Below are 25,031 nucleotides of genomic sequence, written 5' to 3'. Positions count from 1 at the left end.
GCCTCTCGCACTACCGAATCTAGACAAAAATTGATGTCTCCTCATCCGACTACAATTTATCTCAGACCAATGGATAATCTTCAGCCTAGAAGCCAGACCACTCCTAGAAAATCTGCCTCTAGCCACCATCTTGCTCCTGCTCCACCACCCCAAGCACAAATGCTTAAAATGGCAGAGGATCTCATTTTCCTTATCAGGGGTAGTCAGGCCACAACTTCTAAAAGGAAAAGACACCCTTTCCCAGAAATTATGACAGAACAGGATTTTGAGAAATCTGACTATTCAGATTTTGAAGTGCAACAACAACCCAACTGCTTATGAGGATTCAGATGCAGAGGAATCCATTCCCTCTGCCTCCCCACCAGAAGACCTTTCCTTTGGGGAAATGCTTTACACCCTCAGGGTACATTTCCAATAGGAATCTCAGGATATCCCCTAGTCTAAGAAAAGACTTAGAGAGTTTTTGGACCTGCCCCAGCACAGAATCCTGGCCATCCCTCCTATTTTAGAAGTGGTGGATGATACTTTCCATGAATCCATCTTAACCCCTGACACCCTCCCAGCTGCTCCCAGTAAACCTGACAGGTATTACAGAGTACCAGATACTCACAAATACCTGTACAGAAATCCTGCCGCAGACCCAGAGGTCATTACACAGGGACCTAAGGGAGCTAAGACTAGTTCTGCCAAGAATCCTGTTCCTTCTGACAAGGATTCCAGAGCTCTGGACAGATGAGGTAAAATGTATACACCTCTGCAACCTTAGCTGACAGAGTACTCACCTGTCAGTTCCATATGTTAAAATATCAACAACACTCTTTGGAACTATTAAAATGAAAGATTTCAAGCTTTCCTGACTGTGGCCGTTTGAAGGAGTTAGCAGATTTACTGCACTCTACTTGTCAACTGGCCAAACCCTTATTACAATGTGGATATGACACCCTAGCAGCCTCAACCAGGGCAGCAGTGTCAGGATCTGTCATTAGGAGACGTGCATGGTTGAAGGAACAACTTCTTCCTGATCATGTCAATTCTAAACTAATTGATGCATCCCTGGATAAGGACCGCTTATTTGGAGTAAAGGCAGAAGAGGTGCTTAAAAAGATGGAAGACAAATCAAAATCTATGCAAACAGTAAAGGATTTCTTTCAGATTCAACCTCCCAGGTTCAGCAGGAACTTTCCCTCTAAGCACTGGTCCTTCTCTGCACCTAGCAGACAGGGCCAAGGTAAGCCTCACAGGGACAAACCACCCAGGCCTCTATCCCAGAGGCAACAGAGAACCAAACAGTAGACCACTTCTGCCCCAAAGGCAGGGAGTTCTAAGCCACCCTTCTATGGCAAAAACTCTCGATGACTCTCTCTCCTCCCTCTGCCCACCTTTCACTCACCAAAAGCTATGAGGAAAGCTCTCCCTCTGCAAAGAATATTGGCTTTCTGTAACAAAGGACCAATGGGTCTTAAAGATCATTTTTCAGGGATACAAATTGTCTTTTAATATACTCCAAATTCCAAGAGGGTACCCAGACTTACCTCCAAATCAGTGGGCAGAGGCATTGAAACAGGTACAAACTCGCATATCCCAGGAGGCAGTAGAACCTGTCCCCTCAGATCAAACAGGCAAAGGCTTTTATTCCAGACTATTCCTTATTCCCAGAAAAGAGGGCACTTGGCTCCCTATCCTGGATCTATCCATTCTGAACACCTCCCTGGTGGTCCCCAAATTCAAAATGCTAACTTTGCAGCAGCTGCTACCTATGCTGACAAAAGATGCCTGGCTAGTGACCCTAGACCTAAAAGATGCCTACCTCCACATCCCCATAAGGGAATCTTGCAGGAAATTCCTGTGCTTCAGAGCAGGCCCACAACACTTGGTTCTCTGCACTACCTTTGGCTTATCTACTGCATCCACAGTATTCACCAAATGCTTAACCCCGGCCATAACATTTTGCAGACAGAGAAAATACAGATCTACCCTTATCTGGATAACTGCCTCATTCAGGCACAGTGCAAAGAAAAGCTGCTCCAGGACCTTCTCTTTGTCAGATCCCTCCTAACTTCCCTAGGGTTTACCATGAACAAGAAGACGTCAAAGCAAACATTCTCCAGGAAGATCATTTTCTTGGGAGCACTGCTGGACACAGCATCCCAAATGGCCTTCCTGTCCCCAGAAAAGCAGAGCTTCCTACCTCTCTACTTTACCCAGCTAGCTTCCAGAAGGCACCTCACTGTGAGGAAGTTCCTGCAAACCTTGGGGTACATGGCATCTTGCATCCTTCTAATTCCTCTGGCCAGGCTGCACTTGAGGAAACCTCACTGGTATTTAAAGAACCTTTGGTGTCAGCACTCTCAGCCTCTAGAGATCTCTCTCCCTTTGATCCCCTGTATAAGAGCCAAGTTTCTGGTGGGCAGGGGCCTGTGCCAAGAACAAGGGTCTTCCCTTCATCCTCTGCTCTACCGGCCAGACAGTCACCACTGATGCTTCAGACATTGCTTTGAGCACTCACCTAGCAGGTAGGTGCACCCAAGGTCTTTGGGATGCCTAGCACCTTCCCTTACACATCAGTCAGAAGGAAATGATGGCAGTACAAAAGGCTCTGACATCCTTCAAACCCCATCTTAGGCCAGGGTTTTCCTTATTAAAACAGACAACACCACAGCAATGTGGTATACCAACAAACAGGGAGGGACCCAATCTTACCCCCTGTGCAGGCTAGTCATGAACATCTGGCTGGCAGCCACCTCCATGGGTTTACACCTAATTGCCCAATACCCACCGGGGGTCAACAACACCCTGGCAGACCACCTAAGCAGAAACTTACTGGACCCCCCCCTCCCCCACGAATGGCAGCTCCACAGGAAAATCTTTTTGCAAGTCATTCAGAAGTGGGGAACTCTGGAAGTGGATCTCTTTGCTTTGCACCTCAACCACCAGCTGGAAAAATTATCTACCAGGGAGTATCACCACCTAGTGTGGAAGGTGGATGCCTTGACCTTCCCCTGGAACTCCCTCTTTGTGTACACATTCCCTCCTCTACCTCTTATTCCCAAGGTACTGATCAAGATAAGGGAGGATAGACCAAAGACCATCCTCATTGCTCCAGATTGGTCCAGACAGCAGTGGTACCCCTTACTGCATGGCCTGACATCACAGCCTCTCTGAGGATAAGGGATATGAAGAGTTGAATGAAAGGTTGGACACTAAGGAGGGAGAAAAGGACCTGTACCGATTGGCTAGACAGAGGGGCCAAGCTAGGAAAGATGTGCAGCAGGTAAAGGTGATGAAGGATAATGAGGGAAATATACTTACAAGTGAGGAGTGTGCATTGAGCAGATGGAAAGAGTACTTTGAGGGGTTGATGAATGAAGAGAATGAGAGGCAGAGAAGGTTGGATGATGTGGGGATAGTGAATCATGAAGTGCAGTGGATTAACAAGGAGGAAGTAAGGATAGCTATGAAGAGGATGAAGAATGGAAAGGCTGTTGGTCCAGATGACATACCTGTGGAAGCATGGAGGTGTTTATGTGAAATGGCAGTGGAGTTTTTAACCAGATTGTTTAATGAAATTTTGGAAAGTGAGAGGATGCCTGAGGAATGGAGAAAAAGTGTTTTGGTACCAATTTTTTAAGAATAAGGGTGATGTGCTACAGAAGGATTAAATTGATCAGTCACAGCATGAAGTTATGGGAAAGAGTAGTGGAAGCTAGGTTAAGAAGGGAGGTGATGATTAGTGATCAGCAGTATGGTTTCATGCCGGAAAAGAGCACTACAGATGCAATGTTTGCTCTGAGACTATTGATGGAGAAGTACAGAGAAGGTCAGAAGGAGTTGCATTGTGCTTTTGTAGACTTAGAGAAAGCATATGACAGGATGCCTAGAGAGGAGCTGTGGTATTGTATGAGGAAGTTGGGAGTGTCAGAAAAGTATGTAAGAGTGGTACAGGATATGTACGAGGGTAGTGTAACAGCAGTGAGGTCTGCGGTGGGAGTGACAGATGCGTTTAAGGTGGAGGTGGGATTACATCAAGGATCAGCTCTGAGCCCTTTCTTATTTGCAATGGTGATGGACAGGTTGACAGACGAGATCAGACAGGAGTCCCCGTGGACTATGATGTTTGCAGATGACATTGTGATCTGTAGTGAAAATAGGGAAAAGGTGGAGGAGACACTGGAGAGATGGAGATATGCTCTAGAGAGAAGAGGAATGAAGGTCAGCAGGACTAAGACAGAATATATGTGTGTGAATGAGAGGGAGGATAGAGAAATGGTGAGGATGCAAGGAGTAGAGGTGGTGAAGGTGGATGAGTTTAAATACTTGGGATCAATAGTTCAGAGTAATGGTGAGTGTGGAAGAGAGGTGAAGAAGAGAGTACAGGCAGGATGGAGTGGGTGGAGAAGAGTGTCAGGAGTGATTTGTGACAGACGAGTACCAGTAAGAGTGAAAGGGAAGGTCTACAAGAGGGTAGTGAGACCAGCTATGTTATATGGATTGGAGACAGTGGCATTGACAAAAAGGCAGGAGTTAGAGCCGGATGTGGCAGAGTTAAAGATGTTAAGATTTGCATTGGGTGTGACGAGGGTGGACAGGATTAGGAATAAGTATATTAGAGGGTCAGCCCAGGTTGGAAGGTTTGGAGACAAAGCCAAAGAGGCAAGATTCCATAGGTTTGGACATGTGCTGAGGAGGGATGCTAAGTATATTGGGAAAAGGATGCTAAGGATGAAAATACCAGATAACCAGAAAAGAGGAAGGCCTAAGATAAGGTTTATGGATGTGGTGAGAGAGGACAGGCAGGTGGTTGGTGTGACAGAGCAAGATGCAGAGGACAGGAAGAAATGGAAATAGATGATCTGCTCTGGTGACCCCTAACGGGAACAGCCGAAAGATGATGATGATGATGATGACTGCATGGCCTGACATCACAGCCTCCCAGACAGCTTCCCCTGATCTCAGACCTCTTGACCCATGTGGGGGGGGGGGCTGCACCCAGACTTGCAGACTCTCAAACTGTCAGCATGGCTTATACTTTAAAAGAAAATAAGGGGTCCCTGTTAATCAAACAGGTTCTAGACATCATCACAGAGGCCAGAAGGCCCAGCACCAGAAAATCTTACACCTGGAAATGGAAAAGATTCTGCTCCTGGAGCCAGTACAGAGGGGGCAGTACCTCACAACCTTCCATCCCACTTATCTTGGACTACCTAGCCGAGTTACTAAATAGTGGCTTCTCCTTCTGTTCGATTAAAATCCATGCCTCAGCCATTTCAGCTCATTCAATTTCAGACCAGCCCCTCTTCTTACATCCTTTGATTAAACAATTCCTCAGAGGAGCTTCTAATATCAGACCTCCCAGAAGGCCACCCACACCAGTCTGGGACCTGAATTATGTTTTAGAAAACTAACCTTACCTCCATTCGAACCTGCTGCTTCAGCAGAATTGAGATACCTTTCCTGGAGGACTGCTTTCCTGCAAGCTATCACCTCAGCCAGAAGGGTTTCAGAACTTCAGGCACTCATGGCCATTGAGCCCTTCATCATTTTCCATGCAGACAGGGTCTCCCTGAGGACTAACCCCTCCTTTATGCCCAAGGTGGTATCTGATGTGGCCCTCAACCAGGCCATACATCTACCCACCTTCTTTCCTAACCCTCAAAACAAGGGGGAAAGAATTCTGCACTCACTAGATGTGCACAGACAACTCAGATACTACCTGGACCATACTAAACCCTTCAGAAAAACAGACCAGCTTCTGGTCAGCTTTGCCCTAGGGGCAGAGGGGAAGCCCATTTCCAACTAAAACATTTCCGAATAGATATCACATTCTATCCATTTGTGCTACAGACTACATTGGAAATCCCCCCCCCAAGTCTATTTGTACCCATTCCACCAGGGAAGCCTCCATTTCCACAGCATTCCTGAGAGGAGTTCCCACCAGGGACATCTTGGAAGCTGCCACCTGAAGCTCTGTCCATACCTTTACAAAGCATTACCACCTACCTCTTTTCTCTAAGTCTAGGGCTGGGTTTGCCTCTTCAGTTCTGCAGGGCTTGCTGACACATGCCTAGGGCTCTAACTAATCCTTCCACCCCTCTTCTCAGCTTTGCGAATCCTCCCACAGGTGATGACTGCAACAGTGAAACATGAAGAACATAGTACAGTTGTGTACACTTACCATAAATGTAGATGTTCAAGTATATTCACTGTTGCAGTCCTGGTCTCACTCCCTCCTTCTCCCTTGTACCCTCTTTCCCTAGGGGGACTTAAGCTTCCCATGGTGACTTTTAGCCACCAGGACCACTTTGCCTTATTTCGCTGTGCCTCTGACAGGTTAGGGCAAGAAAAAATGATGTAATGGCGTTGACTGACTTGCTTTATAGCACTGACAACCTGATATCAGACTAGGCGACATCAGCCGACGAAGAAAAACATTGACCCTGGTATTCAGGCCGGCCGAGAGCTACCACAGCATGGGTAACCCACAGGTGATGACTGCAGCAGTGAATACACTCGAACATCTACATTTATGGTAAGTGTACACAACTGTACTTTCTCCTCCACTCTGCAATAAAAAACAGTGGAAACAATTCCACAGCTTTCTGTCTTTTTTATATTAGCTGCTATGTTCCTGACATTAGCAAGATTAATTACCCATCTAAGATTGACAGCAGTACCTGACAGGGTAAACTACATTTTTAACTGTGTTTATAATATGTCATGCGGGTGGAGATGAATTTCTCTGCAAAGTATGTGAGAAGTTGAGTTTAAAAAAAAGTAGGTGGGCTTTCCCTTCCTTTGACTCCAATGCAAGGAAATAACAGTTTTAAACACTACAAGCAGGTTTCAGGTACATACACAATGCTGGAACCATATTGTAGGGAGAAAAGAAACCTAACAGATGAGTTAAATTGTATGAGAGGGTGGAGTTTTCCTTTAAGTATCATCTTCCCATTGTGCTTTTTTTAAATTGTGTGTCTTACCTGTAAGAGTGGATTACTTTCATTGGTAACCCACCTTGAGGTAAAAGATGTAATCTATTTCCCTAAAAACAATGGTGCTGCAGCTTCTTCTATAACCCCCCCCCCCCCAGTGAAAGGTAATCTCATACAAACAAAACAACAACAGAAAAAAAACTCTGCTTTACTTTCTTTGGTAGTAACACAGGCATCTTGAGTGCTTTGTTTTTTTTTTAGGTTGCTGTCCCCTTATGTTAGCTTGAGTGGATACCACCTTCTCACTTTCCTTTCCTTTCTTATGTTGTCGTCAGTAAAAAGGGTCTCTCAGAATAAAAGTTGCCATTGGTTTTACTTCTTTCTTTCTTGTCTTACACCTGTTGCATACAGTTTGCCTTTATTTGCAGTATGAACCAGTATGAACCTATGAACCTATTTGCAGTGTCTGGTTTCACTAGCAGAAATATGATAAGAACGCTACATTTTCCTAATTACTTCAGTTTCTATGTTCACTTTATTCTGAAAGTCCTCAATCAAGTGTCTATTTCTTCCTATTTTTCTCATTTTTGTTTCTATAATTGTGCTTCTTGAAGGTTTCTGTATATACTTCCATCTTGAACTGACTTTTATTTCAGAGTTTCCAATCAAATCATTTCAGTTTCCTATACTGACATCTCTTACAGCTTTAACCAAAGTGTAGCTCCTTTTGTAACTTCTATGTCACTTCTCTTCTCCTGTTTTTGGTTCTGGACGAGTGTCACAGTCTCCCCCACCACCACCATTCCCATACTGGATGGGTGCACAGGCTTACCACACTGTGCCTATATAGTCTTCCTCTTCAAGCATTCCCACAGTACTTTAAAATGGGGAAAATATTTTCCTAATTTGGCATTACAGACTAAATCATGATTTATAAACACAGACTGCAACAGTTTCCCAGAACTGTCTGAAGTTCTTCATATGTAAAGGGGTATACTTTTTTTGTCATCATGAATTCATATTGTTTCCATTTTGTTAATACTGTTATTCTAACACTATAGAGAATGCTTGCCAATGAAAATCATGCTTAAAGAATTTAGCAGAACATGCACACCCCTTCCTTCTAAAAACACATTCCATTGTACTAGCTTGACTGTCACATAGTGACACTAAGTAAACTCAGTTATGCAAATGTAGACCTATCATACTCGATTGATATACCTTCTCCTAAAGCATGCATTCTTTTTTACATTTCTATGGGCAGTATTTTAAGACCGGGAATCTAATGAATGTGACCACTATAAGGATTAATGGGTGCTGAACAGTTTGCACTTGCACTTCTTTGGTAACACTTACGGTTCTTGAAATATGGACATTTGTTTGAACTGTGCAGTTATAACATGAGCTTATCAGAAGGCTCAGGGTGCCCAGAGTGCAAATGTTGGAAGTTATAATTCAAACTCCTAGATAATAAGCTAATAGTTCTTCAGGATATTGATGTTGATTGCATAACTTAACTCAACCAATGAAAACCAGAATGGTTATTTCTCTTCCTGCCCCTTTAAAACTGTCCCTGAACATTGAATCACTTTGTGCTGATCGGTGAAAAAAGAAAATAATTCAACACAGAGCATGTCTGTGTACTAAGGATAGCATTGACTTGGAGTATTTAATCATTTAGAACACAAAACCATCAGGAAACTATGTACATTAATAAACTGATTTTAAAGGCAAAGAGAACATTACTCCCAAATTCTCCACCTATAACCAACTATGACAGATTGAAATCTTAGAATTTCTCTAAGGAAAAGTGTCAGAACCAAAAAGTGACTCTGATCTAACGACTTAGAATATGATACTCCCAGAGATATGACACTGAAGCAATCAATGTAAAAAAAAATTTGAATATAATGTCATAAGTTGTGATGCCCCTGCACTGGCCCAGTAATCAAGGAGCCTCAATCCTCACTACTGGCAACAGCTAGGGGACGTACACTCTGGGATTATGACAAGTACACACACAGTAAAGTGCAATTTCCCTTAACAGCACACAGACATCACAGCCAGCCTAGGGCTGGTTTCTCCCTCTTTCTCCAGATCCCCAGTAAGATTCCCCACTGGTACAGCTATAGGGTTAAGATCTCAGCTGAGGGGCCAAGCCAAGACCTCCAGCACCATCTCTGTCCAACCAGTGCTTCGTGTCCCTGCCAAGTATCTGACACACACACACACACACACACACACACACACACACACACACACACACACACACACACACACACTTTGAGATTTGGTTTATATACAAACACACACACACACACACACACACACACACACACACACACACACACACACACACACACACACACACACACACACACACACACACACACACCTGGGGAAGGGTAGTACAGGTTTGCTGGCTATGCCCCCTTCTGCCCAGACTATGAGGTAGTTTCCACTGCCACCAACCCCTACTTATCAGCTACTATAAGGCCCTTACAAAGGGTGTCCAATCCTACTGTATAATATTACTATTGTCCAAATGGAAGTCTGACCAAGACATGCAAGGCTATTTAGCAGTGGCCTGTGCAGTGTCACTAAATATATATGCAAGTACTCTAAGAGCTTAAATATGTCTCACAAATATCAGCCACAAAGATAGGTTTAAATATATTTAATAATAAATAATAAAAGAACAAGACAATACTTAGTAAATCCAACACAGTTACTTCAGAGTTCAAATCACTGGAATATTTTAAAATACTATTGCAGGACAGTATCAAAACACACAGAAAACATCTAAACTAATCTTTAGTATATTCCTAGCTATAGCTAAAAGAGATACTCTGCCCCATATACAGGTCCGTACTCACCTGACATTTGCTGGGCTTAATGGTCAACTCTGCTGTCTGCAGTCTGCCCAGCATCTCCCTGACATGCTGAAGGTGCTGTTGCCAGGAATGGCTGTAGATGGCAATATCATCTAGGTAAGCAAGGGCAAAATTTCCTGCTCCTGCTAGAATATGATCTAGAAGCCTCCGGAAAGTCACTGGGGCATTTTTCATCCCAAAGGGCATCTTCATGAACTCATATAAGCCAAAAGGAGTCACAAAGACTGACCTCTCTCTAGCACTGGGAGTCAAGGGCACCTGCCAGTAACCCGTGGTAAGATCAATAGTGGTAAGATACATAGCCCCACCCAGCTACTCTAGGGCTTCATCTGTGGTAGGTATTGGGTAAGCATCTGACTCTATGTGACTATTTAATTTCCTGTAGCCCACACAGAACCTGGTGCTAACATCTTTCTTTGATACCAGCACCACTGGGGAGGCCCAGAGACTGCTAGACTCCTGAATTACCCCTAGTTCCAACAGTTCCCGTATCTCCTCCCTCAGAGTCTGACTTTCTCATGCCCCCTATAAGGAGCCTGCTTAACAGGCCTTTGGGGTCCTGTATCTACATGGTGCTGTACCAGGTGAGTACATCCTGGCTTCCCTGTGAACATGTCCCCAAACTCCTGTTACACTGCTTGGCTTTCTCGAACCTGGGTAGGGGGATAACTGCTGGGACATTGCTATCCCTTCCACTGAGGTGTCAATTCGAGTCTCCCTGAGGAGATCAGTCACCAGATCCCCCTCAGACTCCTACTGTCCTCCACTGCAAATACTCAGCACAAGGGCCTCCCTATCATGGTAAGGTTTCATCATGTTAACATGGTACAGTTTATGCCCTTGCCTCCTGCCTAGCAGTTATACTATGTAGTTAACATCACTGACCTTCCTTACTACCTTGTAGGGTCCCTCGCAAGCTGTCTGCAACTTGTTTTGTTTGACAGGAATGAGAACCATTACCTGCTGCCCTACAGCATACTCTCTAGCTCGAGCATTCCTGCCATACCAGACCTTTTTCTGCTGTTGGCCTTCTGCCAGATTTGCCTGGGCCAAGCCCATGAGTTCCCTGAGCCTTGTCCTGAGGTTTAGGACACATGCCACAATAGACTCCTTGTGGGATTCACACTCACCCTCCCTCTCATCTTGAATCAAATCTAGAGGTCCCCTCACCCTATGACCATACAGCAATTTGAAGGGTGAAAACCCTGTTGATTCCTGTGGAACCTCTCTTTAAGCAAATAACAGATGGGGCAAATATTTTTCCCACTCCCTCTTAAATTGGTCTGCAAATGCCCATAGCATCATCTTGAGTGTAGAGTTTAACCTGTCAACAAGACCATTAGTCTGGGGATGGTAGGGGGTGGTCTTTAGGTCCTTCACCCCACAGTGCTTCCATAGACAAGCCAGCAGGTCTGACATAAAATTGGCATCTCTGTCAGTCAGTATTTCTTCTGAAAAAACTACCCTGCTGAATATTTCTAACACAGCATTTGCCACCTTTTCTGCCTCAATTGAGGACAGAGCAACCACCTCAGGGTATCTAGTAGCAAAATCTACTACCACTAGGATATACTTTTTCCCCTATGGAACTTGGGGTACTCAGAGGCCCCACAATACTCATAGCTACCCTCTGAAATAGCTCCTCAGTCACAGGCAAAGGCATCAATGGAGTTTTCAGCTTGTCTCCTTCCTTGCCTACCTTTTGGCACTGCTCACAGGTCCTGCAGTGCCCTGTTACTTCTCTGGAAATCCCAGACCATTAAAAGTTTTGCATAATACATCTCTTTATACGTTTTATGCCCATATGAAATGCAAAGGGAATATCATGGGCTATGCATAGAAGTGCCAGATGGTAGGGTCTAGGCACTACCAACTGCTATTTTCTGTCATCCTCAAGCCCTCCCTCAGGGGCCCACTCTCTATATAGTAACCCTTTGTCCCAGTTTACAGATTCCCCCTTCCCTTGAGAATCAGGTGCCTCACTAGCTACCTCCCTTAGACCTTATAATGTAGGGTCTAAGAGCTGAGCCTGTCTCATCTCTCTCTTTGTAACCATTCCCAGCTCCCATTCCACAGGAAGTCTGGTATTCTCTTACAGTGTTGCCTCACTGTCAGCCCGGGCAATGCTGCTACTCCGCTCTGCCCTTGCCATCACTCTGTCCAAAGGAACATCAGTATCCACAAGCAGTCTCACTGCTACAGTAACCACCTCACCAGTCCTGGCTGCAAGTGTGCAATCTCTCTGGGTCTCCCTCAAGCTACCAGACCCACATGCTTGTCTCCAAGACTCCACATTGACACAGCTATAGGGTTAAGATCTCAGCTGAGGGGCCAAGCCAAGCCCTCCAGCACCCTCTCTGTCCAGCAAGTACTTTGTGTCCTTGCACAAGTAGCTGACACATACACACACACACACACACACACACACACACACACACACACACACACACACACTTTGAGGTTTGGTTTATATACAAACACACATACCTGGGTAAGGCTGGCACTAGGTTTGCTAGTTATGCCCCCTTCTGCCCTGACTATAAGGTAGTTTCCACTGCCACCAACCCCTACTTATCAGCTACTATAAAGCCCTTATAAAGGGTGTCCAGTCCTACTGTGTAATGTTACTATTATCCAAATGGTAGTCTGACCAAGACTTGCAAGGCTATTTAGTAGTGGCCTGTACAGTGTCACCAAGAAGTGGGATTGTCAAAGAGATGAAGAAAGTAGACATGAGTATAAGGAGATGAGGCGCATGGCAAAGAGAGAGGTGGCGAAAGCTAAGGATAAGTAGTATGGAGAGTTGTATGAGAGATTGGACACTAAAGAGGGAGAAAAGGACCTGTACCGATTGGCTAGACAGAGGGACAGAGCTGGGAAAAATGTGCAGCAAATAAGGGTGATAAAGGATAGTGAGGGAAAGGTACTCACAAGAGAGGAGAGTGTGTTGAGTAGATGGAAAGAGTATTTTGAGAGGCTGATGAATGAAGAGAATGAGAGAGAGAGAAGGTTGGATGATGTGGGGATAGTGAATCAGGAAGTGAAACAGATTAGCAAGGAGGAAGTAAGGACAGCTATGAAGGGGATGAAGAATGGAAAGGCTGATGGCCCAGATGACATCCCAATGGAAGCATGGAGGTGCTTAGGAGAAATGGCAGTGGAATTTTTAACTAGATTGTTTAATGAAATTTTGGAAAGTCAGAGTATGCCTGAGGAGTGCAGAAAAAGTGTTTTGGTACCTATCTTTAAGAATAAGGGTGATGTGCAGAGCTGCAGTAACTACAGAGGGATAAAACTGATCAGTCACAGCTTGAAGTTATGGGAAAGAGTAGTAGAAGCTAGGTTAAGAAGGGAGGTGATGATTAGTGATCAGCAGTATGGTTTCATGCCAGGAAAGAGCACTACAGATGCAATGTTTGCTCTGAGAGTGTTATTGGAGAAATACAGAGATGTCAGAAGGAGTTGCATTGTGTCTCTGTAGACTTGGAGAAAGCATATGACAGGGTGCCTAGAGAAGAGTTTTGGTATTGTATGAGGAAGTCGGGAGTGGCAAAGAAATATGTAAGAGTGGTACAGGATATGTACGAGGGTAGTGTGACAGTGGTGAGGACTGCAGTGGGAGTGACAAATCCATTTAAGGTGGAGGTGGGATTACATCAAGGATCAGCTCTGAATCCTTTCTTATTTGCAGTGGTGATGGACAGGTTGACAGATGAGATCAGACAGGAGGCCCCGTGGACTATGATGTTTGCAGATGACATTGTGATCTGTAGTGAGATTAGGAATCAGGTTGAGGAGACTCTGGAGAGGTGGAGATATGCTCTAGAGAGCAGAGGAATGAAGGTCAGCAGGGCTAAGACAGAATATATGTGTGTAAATGAGATGGAGGGTAGAGGAATGGTGAGGATGCAGGGAGTAGAGTTGGTAAAGGTGGACGAGTTTAAGTACTTGGGATCAACAGTTCAGAGTAATGGTGAATGTGAAAGAGAGGTGAAGAAGAGAGTACAGGCAGGGTGGAATGGGTGGAGAAGAGTGTCAGGAGTGATTTGTGACAGATGGGTACCAGTAAGAGTGAAAGGGAAGGTCTACAAGAGGGTAGTGAGACCAGCTATGTTATATGGGTTGGAGACAGTGGCATTGACAAAAAGGCAGGAGTCAGAGCTGGATGAGGCAGAGTTAAAGATGTTAAGATTTGCACTCAGTGTGACTAGGATGGATAGGATTAGGAATCAGTATATTAGAGGGTCAGCTCATGTTGGACAGTTTGGAGACAAAGCAAGAGAGACGAGATTGTGTTGGTTTGGACATGTGCTGAGGAGGGATGATGGATACATTGGGAAAAAGATGCTAAGGATGGAGCTGCCAGGTAAGAGGAAAAGAGGAAGGCCTAAGATAAGGTTTATGGAAGTGGTGAGAGAGGACATGCAGGCGGTTGGTGTGACAGAGCAAGATGCAGAGGATAGGAAGAAATGGAAAGAGATGATCCACTGTGGCGACCCCTAATGAGAAAAGCTGAAAGATGATGATATATATATATATATATATATATATATATATATATATATATATATAAAACAGAACTTTAAGAGCTTAAATATGTCTCACAAATATCAACCACAAAGATAGGTTTAAATATATTTAACAATATATATAATAAAAGAACAAGACAATACTCAGTAAATCCAACACAGTTACTTCAGAATTCAAAATCACAGGAAATATTTTAAAAAGACTTTGCAGGACAGCCTCAAATAAATACAGAAAACATCTAAACTAATATTTACTATATTCCTATCTATATCTAAAAAGATACTATGCTCTAAATCTTACTTACAGCAAGGTAACTTCAAATGATGATGATGAGTGGATGTTCTTGCTAGGTCCAAGGCAAAATACAAAATGTACAGTGTCTCTCCCAGAGAGTTCTTAAATTAATATCACATTTTACAGCTGGGTTAGCTTGGATGACATCACGTTTTTGTCACCTGACTTCATTTCCCAGGCTAAAACAGAAACTAACAAAATTTAACATTTCTGTGTTAAAAATACATATCTCTCAGATGTTTGCAGATCTTGGAAGTCATAAAACAATAAAATGCTTTTACATTTGAAACCTAGTAATTATTTATCTTTCAAGACAATACAAAACTTCTAGCTCTAGACATTGTGTCCGCTACTGAACTGAAACTGAGAGATAACATCTTTTGTTTATGGCCCAGCTATAAAGTAACTTAACCTCAATTATTCTTTTGTTTTGCAGGTTAATCTTCTATGTTCCAGCAGGGCAGACTGTGGATACATCTTAGCTCAGTACATAACATATAGTTCTGTTTAAATCATATCAATATTCACAAATCACATTGAATTATTTACAAAATTCCACATAGCTGGGCTGGCAATATTTACCTATATCACATAAGTAATAGTTATAAGATGAGTAACTCACAACTATACATTAAACTTGTTATAGCAAGCAATATAATGCATACTTCTTTATCAAACAAAAAACAACCGTCTCCTTCATTAAAAAACAACAATAATAGGAAAGTGTCTTGAATGACCCTTGTAGCATGAATCATGCATATAGACCCCAGCCATGATTCTATTCATATTCATTGATGAGATTGTATTTGCCTTGCAAACTATTGATTACAAAACCAGAAAACCCAACTCCTCAAACCTTGGGAACAGACATTAACATGAGCCATGAGAAGAGGACACGTCCTGCTCTTCTCATTCCTCCTGTTGATGAATTGGGTCTCACTGGATTTTGATCATCTGGCTGTGAACTGATCACAATCCAGTCACTGAAAGCCAATGCACATTCAGCCAAATATATTGGAACCTATATCCAAGATCTCGTTTACTGTGATATTTCTTTTCAGTCTGGTTAGTTAGCTCAGGAGCCAAGCAATAATGTAGCTGAAGTGTAAATGAGTTCACTGGAAGATTAGTTGCCCCACAAATGAAATATAATGCAGCAGAGTGGCAGCAGAAGATTACTGTCTCCATATCAAAGCTGACTCTTGTAGAATAATGCCGTCCTCTACATTTACTGGAAAGATGAGTAAATGTTGTGAAAGATAATTTCAAACTAATCAGCTATTCCCCCCAAAAAACCTAAGATGCTTACCCTTTTAAAATAGTTTAGAAGGAGGGACTAGGGCAAGAAATGTCCATTCACTGGCAAACATGCATTGGGGAGTGTTGTTCTCTCAAAAGACAGGAATGCCACTGAAAATTGTCAAAATATAAATTCTCTGGGATTCAGTAGCTAGCATGTAGGCTTCTTACTGAGCCTACATAATTACTTCATGCTAGCATGCAATGCGAAACAGTGGTCATTGAACATGCATGCTGCTAAGAAGGCATGCACATTTATCAGAACCTTTCCATGCCTGCAGAAATGTTTGCAGCCATGAAAAGGTGTACAGAAACTTGAGCACACAATGTAAACAAAACAGTTTTCCTGTACGCAAACCTAGTAAGTGAGCATGTATAGACAGCTAATACAAAGAAAACCTAGTAAGTAAGCATGGATGGACAGCTAATAAAAGCAAGGGCAAGTTTCCTGACAGAATTAAGAAGTATGGGATGTTAAATGGAGAGCCTGTACATATAATACAATGGTGTTAGTGCAGAAATAAAAAAAACAGGGGAGGGTAAACAGGTAAAACAGTATTAGATAATTCAGTAAAATGTACTTATTTTATTTCACAAATAGTATTTTTATCATAAATACTTTCATATTGATGTAATAATAATTAATCCTTTTCACAATTCTTGACCCACGCACATAGATAAAACTGACATGCTAACAAGGATGTGTGAAGAACACAAAGCAATAGTGTAACAAAAGGGAGTAAATGTGATATAAATGTTAATAAAATGGTGGTTTGAGATAACAGTTAGCAAGGACACTAGCTACATTAGGAGAAATTTGCATATACTGCAGTTATTGCATAAGAAATGTATATACAGGGAGTTTATTAGTGGTAACCAACAGTACTGCTGTATTCTCCACTTCATCCTGTATAAACAAAAAGAAAGGAACCCTACTTCTATTGTGTCATGCACATCAGAAAAGGACATGTCTTTGCCATATGTTGTCACTTGCAACCATAGAAAGGAGGTATATTACCTTTAAACATATTTTAGACAGGCACATGTTTTACATTCTTGCAAATGGTAATAGTAACATAATAACAGTCAAAATACATAGGTTCCTAGGTTCATAGGTAGGTACTAGGCTATCTGCCCGAAGGCATTTATAAGCCTAGCTGGAATTTGTTGGCTTTCGCCACCCCCTTAGATTAGTTCCCTGTGCCTCTGTCCAACAGAGCCATTGAAGTGATCCCTGGGGTAAACTTTCTGTTTCCCATCCACTCATCAAGGTTTCTCTTGAAGAGGGTTAGCGAGGAGCTCTGCCTAATGTAGATTGGAATCTTGTTCCAGAGTATGGGAAGTCTCTGGGACAGGAATCTATCCCACCAGCATGTCCTATTTATTGTTGTGGTGAGGTTTAGATCCCTGGAGTGTGTGGCTCGAGGGGATATGGTTTTCTTTAGGTGGAGCATGTCCATCAATTCTGGGTTGGACTTGGCCTTGTATGTCAGGCAGAGATCACCTCTGAGTAGGCGGTATGCAACCGAGTACAGTTGGAGTTTCTTCATTCGAGCTGCATAGAGCATCTGTTTGAGGCCAGTGTTCCTCTTGGTGAGGTACTTCTGTGGTCTTTCCAGTTGTTGCAGGTGTCTTGTAAGGTACATCCTAAATGGGGCATTGTACTCTATGATGAGTCTGATGAGTGATGCGTAGAGGGACCCAATGACCTCTTTCAATCTGGTTGCAAACCCTTTTGTGATTAGGTGGGCCACATAGAAGGATTTTCTAACCACTTTGGCAATGTGATTATCAAAGGAGAAGTTACTGTCTACTTGGGTCCCCAGATCCCTTATTATGTCTTCCATATTTAGGGGGCTACCACCTATGTGGTAGTTTGTGGGTAGTTTGTTTTTTTCCAAAGAGGATGACTATGCAGTTTTTGGCATTTAGCTTGAGGCCATGGTTTTGACACCAGGTATCTGTCTCAGTGAGACTCTTTTGGAGGATGTCTGTGTCAGCCGGAGAGTCAATTATAGCCCCTAGTTTGCATACCTAACAAATGACAACACATATCTGATGACATGCACTAGTTCAATGCCCCTGCTGGTAAATGGAGCACATCTACTACATCATTATATTGGGCATGCTTACATGGAATTACAATGAACACTACCAGAACAGCAAGAAAACAACACAAATATCCAAAAAGTCCCAAAACACAGGCCCAATCACGCTTTCTGGTGATCTTGCAGGATGCCATATAGTATGAAATTTTACGTAAGTCCTCATGTCCTATAAAGCTTTACAGTGTAAAGAAAATAATTACAGTGATACACAAATGGATGAAGAATGTAATATAAAGCCTTATTATTTGGAAAATAAGTAATGCCTCTGAGTAACCAATGACATATTCAACATTTGCATCTTGCCAGACTTGAACACATGCCATGACATATACTAGAGAGCTGTTTATCAACCATTCATGCCATAGAAAGAGGCATATTGGTTGTGTCATGAAGAATACCCTTGAAGGGCTTACATCTGTTTCCTACTGTAATGGTTATGGATCCCCTAACTTGGAGAGTGACACCTTAAAAATGTGGCTCTCTGATTGTGCCATAACTACTTTCTTTGCCTAAGCCACTTCTGTCTGGCACAGTTATCTGACAGTCAGATGTTACCAGATTCAACCCCCTGTCTATCATACTACACACTTTACAGAGTTGTGTATTGACAGCATCTGCCACAGGAAATAGCAATGCAGCTTGTCACAAATAACTGAAATTGATTTGTGTGGTAAGAAAGAAGTTTTGATGTTACTTTGTATGTTATTACTTTGTCAGAATGATAAAAAGGATGTACCTATTTTAATGTTTGCATAAATGTGATCAGTCCACTATCAATGTTGCTTGGCCAAGGAATCTTTTTCCATCCACATTGTTTTCTACATGCACACTCCTAGAATCAAACCATACTCTGTCTGTGTAGATATGCTATACAAATCATTACTCACTGTTTGTGCCACTGGAGCACTCACATCATGACATTTCCAGAACAATTGTTTCACTATGATGGAACCACAAAATATGTTTAAAATTGTTTGTCCAAGATAAAAATGGATAATAATTACCTGTTGCAATGGTGGTTGTGTCACTTCAGTACACTCACATAACATTGTCCTTTGCTGGAATTGAATAGCTGCCTGTGTAAATCCACAGGCTAACAAAATGTGTATAAACCACATGTGCCACAGCAGAAGTCTTAACACAGATGTGAGTCTACAACTATGTGATGTTATTACATCATATGATTATGCTGCAAATCAGTTATTTTAGGGAAAAAGGGATGGGGGTGGCCACTTCCATTGTCATTGTACACATTGCAACTGTGGTGGATGCCATTCATGTATAGCAGTATATTGACACACACTGATTATAGCCACTCACTGTGAGTTTTGAACACCTACCTATGTAAGTACAGAAGCTACATGATATTGTGAAGAATAAATGCAGCTGTGAGATATTTGCACTTTTGAAAGCATTCCATCATGTTATTGCTGCAAGGCATATGTGTGCCTGTAATTTGGTTAAAAGAGTGTTGCAATATGTCTCTGTCACACAATATTGCATGATGCTAGGTATTCCCAAACACACATGACAGTTGTCACTGTGACGGTAGTCTCTAGTCATGCACAATGTGTGGATAATCATGGATTCAAACACATGGCTTACATAAGGCAACAACATACAGAACATTATCTCATTTGCTCATGCTAGAGGAGAAGGCTTAGTACTTCTCTTAGGAAAGGTAGATTTCATGAAATGGCATCATCAGGATCAAATAAAGCATTTCTCAGTCAAAAATGAGCAGCGTTTCTTATAAAAGGAATCCCCAGTTATACATGTACACATCAGACAGTGGGGTGACAATATTGTTACCTGCATGCACAGTAACAGTCATACTAACACAACTGAGTTTAAGAAGTAATGGCTGGATTTGAACTGACTACTTAAGATCTTAAAGTAGAGAACATTGGCTGAATCACAAGCATTACATGTTGGTGGGCAGTCATGACAGTGTACATTTGAATGGATGCCATCACCATTGTTTAATAGGGATGTTTCTGCTAAAAAGGAAAGAAGAAGTGGTGGAAGATACCACTAACACTATACAGCTTCACATCCTATATGAATTAGAAATGTTTTCTACACAGTATGAGACAGAAACATACACTCACAGTAGTTAATCATTGCTGGATTTAAATCACCTGCCTTCCGCCTCACAGCAAGACGTTCTCCGGTTCTATCCTCGACTGGGGTGCCTTCTGTGCGGAGTCTGCATGTCCTCCCTGTGGTTGCGTGGGTTTCCTCTGGGTGCTCTGGTTTCCTCCCACATCCCAAAGACATGCTGTAGGTGGACTGGACACTCTAAATTGGCCCTAGGTATGTGTGTGCATCTGTGTGCCATCTGTGGAAGGTTGGGTGCTGGGCTGGCAACTCGACACCGTAAAACTTCACTGCCAATCATGAGCAGATAGGTGATCTGCTGTGGCAACCCCTAACTGGGAAAAAGCTGAAAGAAGAAGAAGAAGACACAACACTTCTGTTAAAGAAGCTACACATACCTGAAACCTGAGCCAACAAACACACATACACACACACCCGAGTTCATCACACACACACACACACACACACACACACACACACACACACACACACACACACACACACACAACTTCATCATTGTTGGATTATAACCCCCCACCTATCTAGTAACACACATTTTAGAGAGCAGAGTATTAACTGCAAATTCCACAGGAAAAATCTGACTTTTAGAGTGAGAGAGTGCACTTATGAAAGGATGACCTCATCAGTCTCTTTCAGAGAATATGTTTGTGTCAAAAGTGGGATAAGGTGATCATGGAGTCCTCTTTCAGTTTAAATATTTTTCTCTAGTAGAAGTGGTCATAGCCTGACACTAGAACTAGACATACACACACACACACACACACACACACACACACACACACACACACACACACACACACACACACACACACACACACACACACACACACACACACACACACACACACACACACACACACACACACACTCTCTCTCTCTCTCTCTCTCTCTCTCAAGTTCACCACTGTTAGATTTGAGCCACCTATCTAGTTACACAGTGTAGGTAACACTGCATTAACTAAAAGCACCAAAGCAGAAGACTGACTAAACTGCAGTGAAGGAGTGCACTTATAAAAGGATAACCTGATCAATGTATTAAAGATAAACTAGTGTGCAGCACAAGTTTGGGTGGAAAGGCATGTGTGGTGATATGCATGATGACAGCAATGTGCTGATCACAGGTAATTATGTATGTCAATTATGTCATTCATGAGCATTGCGGTAGTGAGAGTGAAATGTACCTGTGTTACATGCTGGTGTTTTTATGACTACCACACATGTGAAACAGCAGACTGACAAAACATTCATGACTGTTTAGTTTGGGATCACTGTATGTAAACAATAATCATGTCTGTGTCATTACTGATGGTATTTGGTCATTCTAAGGCAATGTATAGTATAAATACAAACAGGTCAAAAATATGGCAATGCTGTACTGAAAACGACTGATGAAGTATGTGTGAAAAGATTCCATATCACTGCACATTTCCAAGTGTAAGTGTTGGAATGGAAACATAACTTTACAGAATGAAGTGTTCAGTCAACATCACAGTTAAATCATCATATCTTGAGTACAGCAGTCTAATACTACACACAGAATCAATACAAATCACTAACAACAGAAGTAATACAAAGCACTAACAGAACTTTCATTTTTTTCAAAATCCCTTCCTGAAGTGCACCACTAACAAACTAATTTGTGTGGCTGATGGCAAAGTATTAGAGCATGTGTGATGATATACTGATGTGCTGCACTAAGAATGTGAATTTGCATATATAAAACCCGCTTTGGCGTGGCTTTGCGTGATTTTACGCATAGCGTAGCATCGGGCAGCTCTGCTTAATTGGGTTTAAACCATTCTCGGCTCCACAAAGTCTGCTCTTCACTTTTTCCCGTAGAACTGATCTAGTTCTCATAATAAACACCCTATTCCTACTCTAAAGCCTGGCACTTGCTCACTAAAGCAATTATATAAGTCAGCACTAAAAAATTAAAAGCACTACACCCTCACAAACTCCCCTTGAGTACCTTGTTCCCCATTGGCCCTTTTTTCAATTATAAAGGAATTCCCAATACTATTCTAGCATGTCCAAAGGTCAGTTGTCAATCTCCTCTCCAGTCCAGCTGGTGAATCTGGGAATCTTGAGGCAATGTTACAACTGCCTCATGTACACAGACAACCCTCTCCTCCTCCCAACAAATTCCAACACATGTGAGAGATGCAACCATATAGCCAAACTGGAGGCTAAGCTCTCTCAACTCAGTACTGGCATAACCAGTCAGGAGGAGAAGGAAACCACACTCACTACAATTCCAGTCTCACATAGACCTACCATGACAGCAAACCTAACACATAAACACATAAAAACACAAAAACATACTCGGAGGCTCTAAATAAATATCTGCCTAAGCAGCAGAGACCTCCAAAGCAGATACCCAAGCAACCGCTACCCCAAAGCAAAACACGTGCAACACATAGCTCACAAAGCCAGTGTGCCAAACAGTCACAGCCCTTAAGGCTAAACAGCACACCTGATACACTTGTAATAGGTGACTCTATCGTCAGGCAAACTGACGTCCCGCTCACCAGGCTGAACAAGGAGAAGGTCACGATGAGCTGCCTGCCGGGCGCTAGCATCCGACACATAACACAAGCACTCAGGTCACTCCAAGGCAAGTACAAATATGACTCAGTCATTGTCCATGCTGGTGTGAATGACCTGAGACGTACCTCCCTGGACTACATGAAAGAGACATAGAGGAGCTCTCTGAGCATGTAGCCCAGGCCGGTATGACCCTGATCTTGAGTAGCATCTTACCCTCACCAAGAATGATGCCACAATATGAAGACAAGGTGATCAATTTCAACAATTGGCTTAAGTATTGGTGTCATTCAAAGGGGATCCAATGCCTGTCAGCCTGGGATGACATGCTTGACAAGCCACGATTCTTTGCTAGGGATGGCTTGCACCTGTCACCCCTGAGCTTTCGGATATTGGCAAAAGCTCTTGCCACCCCCATAGTGCCTTTTTTAGGCAAGGCTCAAAAGACAAACCCACCTCAATAGGTATCACAAGGGATAAGAAACTAAGAGTAATGCTACTCAACACCAGAAGTCTAAACCTCAAGATGCACGCACTCGAAACTCTCCTTAGCATGGAGAACATCGATATCTGTGCAGTAACAGAAACCTGGTTCAAGGCTCCCGAGGGCACCCCAGCACTAACAGGTTATACCTCATACCATGCTTTTCGGCCCCAAAACTTGGACCGAACCACAAAAGGAGGGGCAGTATCAATATTTGTCAAAGATACCCACACCTCCAGGTTTTTGGCACAGCACGAAGCATCAGAGACTATCCATGTGCAACTAACAGTGGGTAAAACTGCCTTCCAGTTTATAGCCTGCTACAGACCACCCTCCCAAACCCAGGAACCCCACTCGGCCTTCCTGAGAACACTGGAAAATATGAAGGTCTCTCCAAACACCATTATATTGGGCAACTTCAACTACCCAAACATAGACTGGGAGCATTACTCTAGCTCCAACATCCTAGCCCAAAGGTTCCTAGAATTTATAAACTCAAATGCTATGGAACAACTTGTTACCACCCCCACAAGAGGGGTAAACATACTGGACCTGATCATCACCAACATGGGGGCTCTATGCTCCAGACCAGAAGTGTATCCCTCACTGGTAAGATCAGACCATAAACTAATCTCACTGGATATTCACATCCCGACCCCACCCCCTGACCAGAAAACCACAGTGAAAAACTTCTCTAAAGCAAATTTCACACTCCTCAAAACTGAGGTGGAATCCTTCAAAGCCCCCGGACCTGTGGAAAATACAGCCCAGACCACAGAATCCTTTATAAACGCATTCTATGAACACCTTCAGGAATGCATGGATCATGCAATCCCAAATAAAACCAAGACCCAATCCTCCAAAGGCAGGCGTCCTGTCTGGTGGACCCCAGCCATAAACAAACTATACAATAGAAGGAGGAAGCTACTACATGATAGAGCAAAATCCCAAAAAGGGAAGGCATCTCTGATCAGTATTAGCAAAAAACTATGGCACTCATAAAATCATCTAAGGCCAGCTTCGAGAGAAAAACTGCACAGGACGCTAAGGATAATCACAAGGCTTTCTTTAGTTATGTTAGGAACCTGGGTGGGAATTCCCAGATATGCTCAGAATTAGTCCAAAATGACAAAAAATACACCAACCTCACAGACATTGCCAACATCCTAGCTGACAGGTTCAGCGCAAACGTCTCCCCCCCATCCCCACCAAAAGGGCAAATATCTATCCCAGCAGAGTGCTCCTCCCCCTGACATCTCAGATGCTCAGGTAAGAGCCGCCCTCTCCAAAGCAAAAAACACAGCATCAATGGGACCAGACGGTGTCCCTGGCTGCATCCTACATGAACTCCAAGAAGAGCTAAACCCAAACATAAAACTACTGTTCAATCTCAGCCTTACTGCAGGATATGTACCCAAAGAGTGGCGTACAGCAACAGTGGTCCCTCTCCTCAAAGGTGGTGCCTCAACAGATCCTGGAAACTATCGCCCCATAAGCCTGACTAGCTTGGTCTGCAAAGCTATGGAAAGGATCATCATGGACCTCATAAATAAAGATATTGGGGACCTACAGACACTGGATCCTACCCAGTTCGGCTTTGTTAAGGGCAGATCCTGCCTCTTAAACCTGGTTGATTTCTTTGAAACAGTCACCAAGGCCATTGATGAGGGGAAGGTGGTCCACACAGCCTACCTGGACCTCGCAAAAGCCTTCGATACAATACCCCACTCAGGCATTATAGATAAGCTCACCAGCTTAAATATAAACCCCTATGTCACTAGATGGATTGCAAACTGGCTCAAGGACAGAGCCCACATGGTTAGAATTG

The sequence above is a fragment of the Protopterus annectens genome, chromosome 11.part0 (genome assembly GCF_019279795.1).
Source record: "Protopterus annectens isolate FY-2018-M chromosome 11.part0, PAN1.0, whole genome shotgun sequence".
Classification (NCBI taxonomy): domain Eukaryota; kingdom Metazoa; phylum Chordata; order Ceratodontiformes; family Protopteridae; genus Protopterus; species Protopterus annectens.
Note: the sequence above shows the minus strand (reverse complement) of the source record.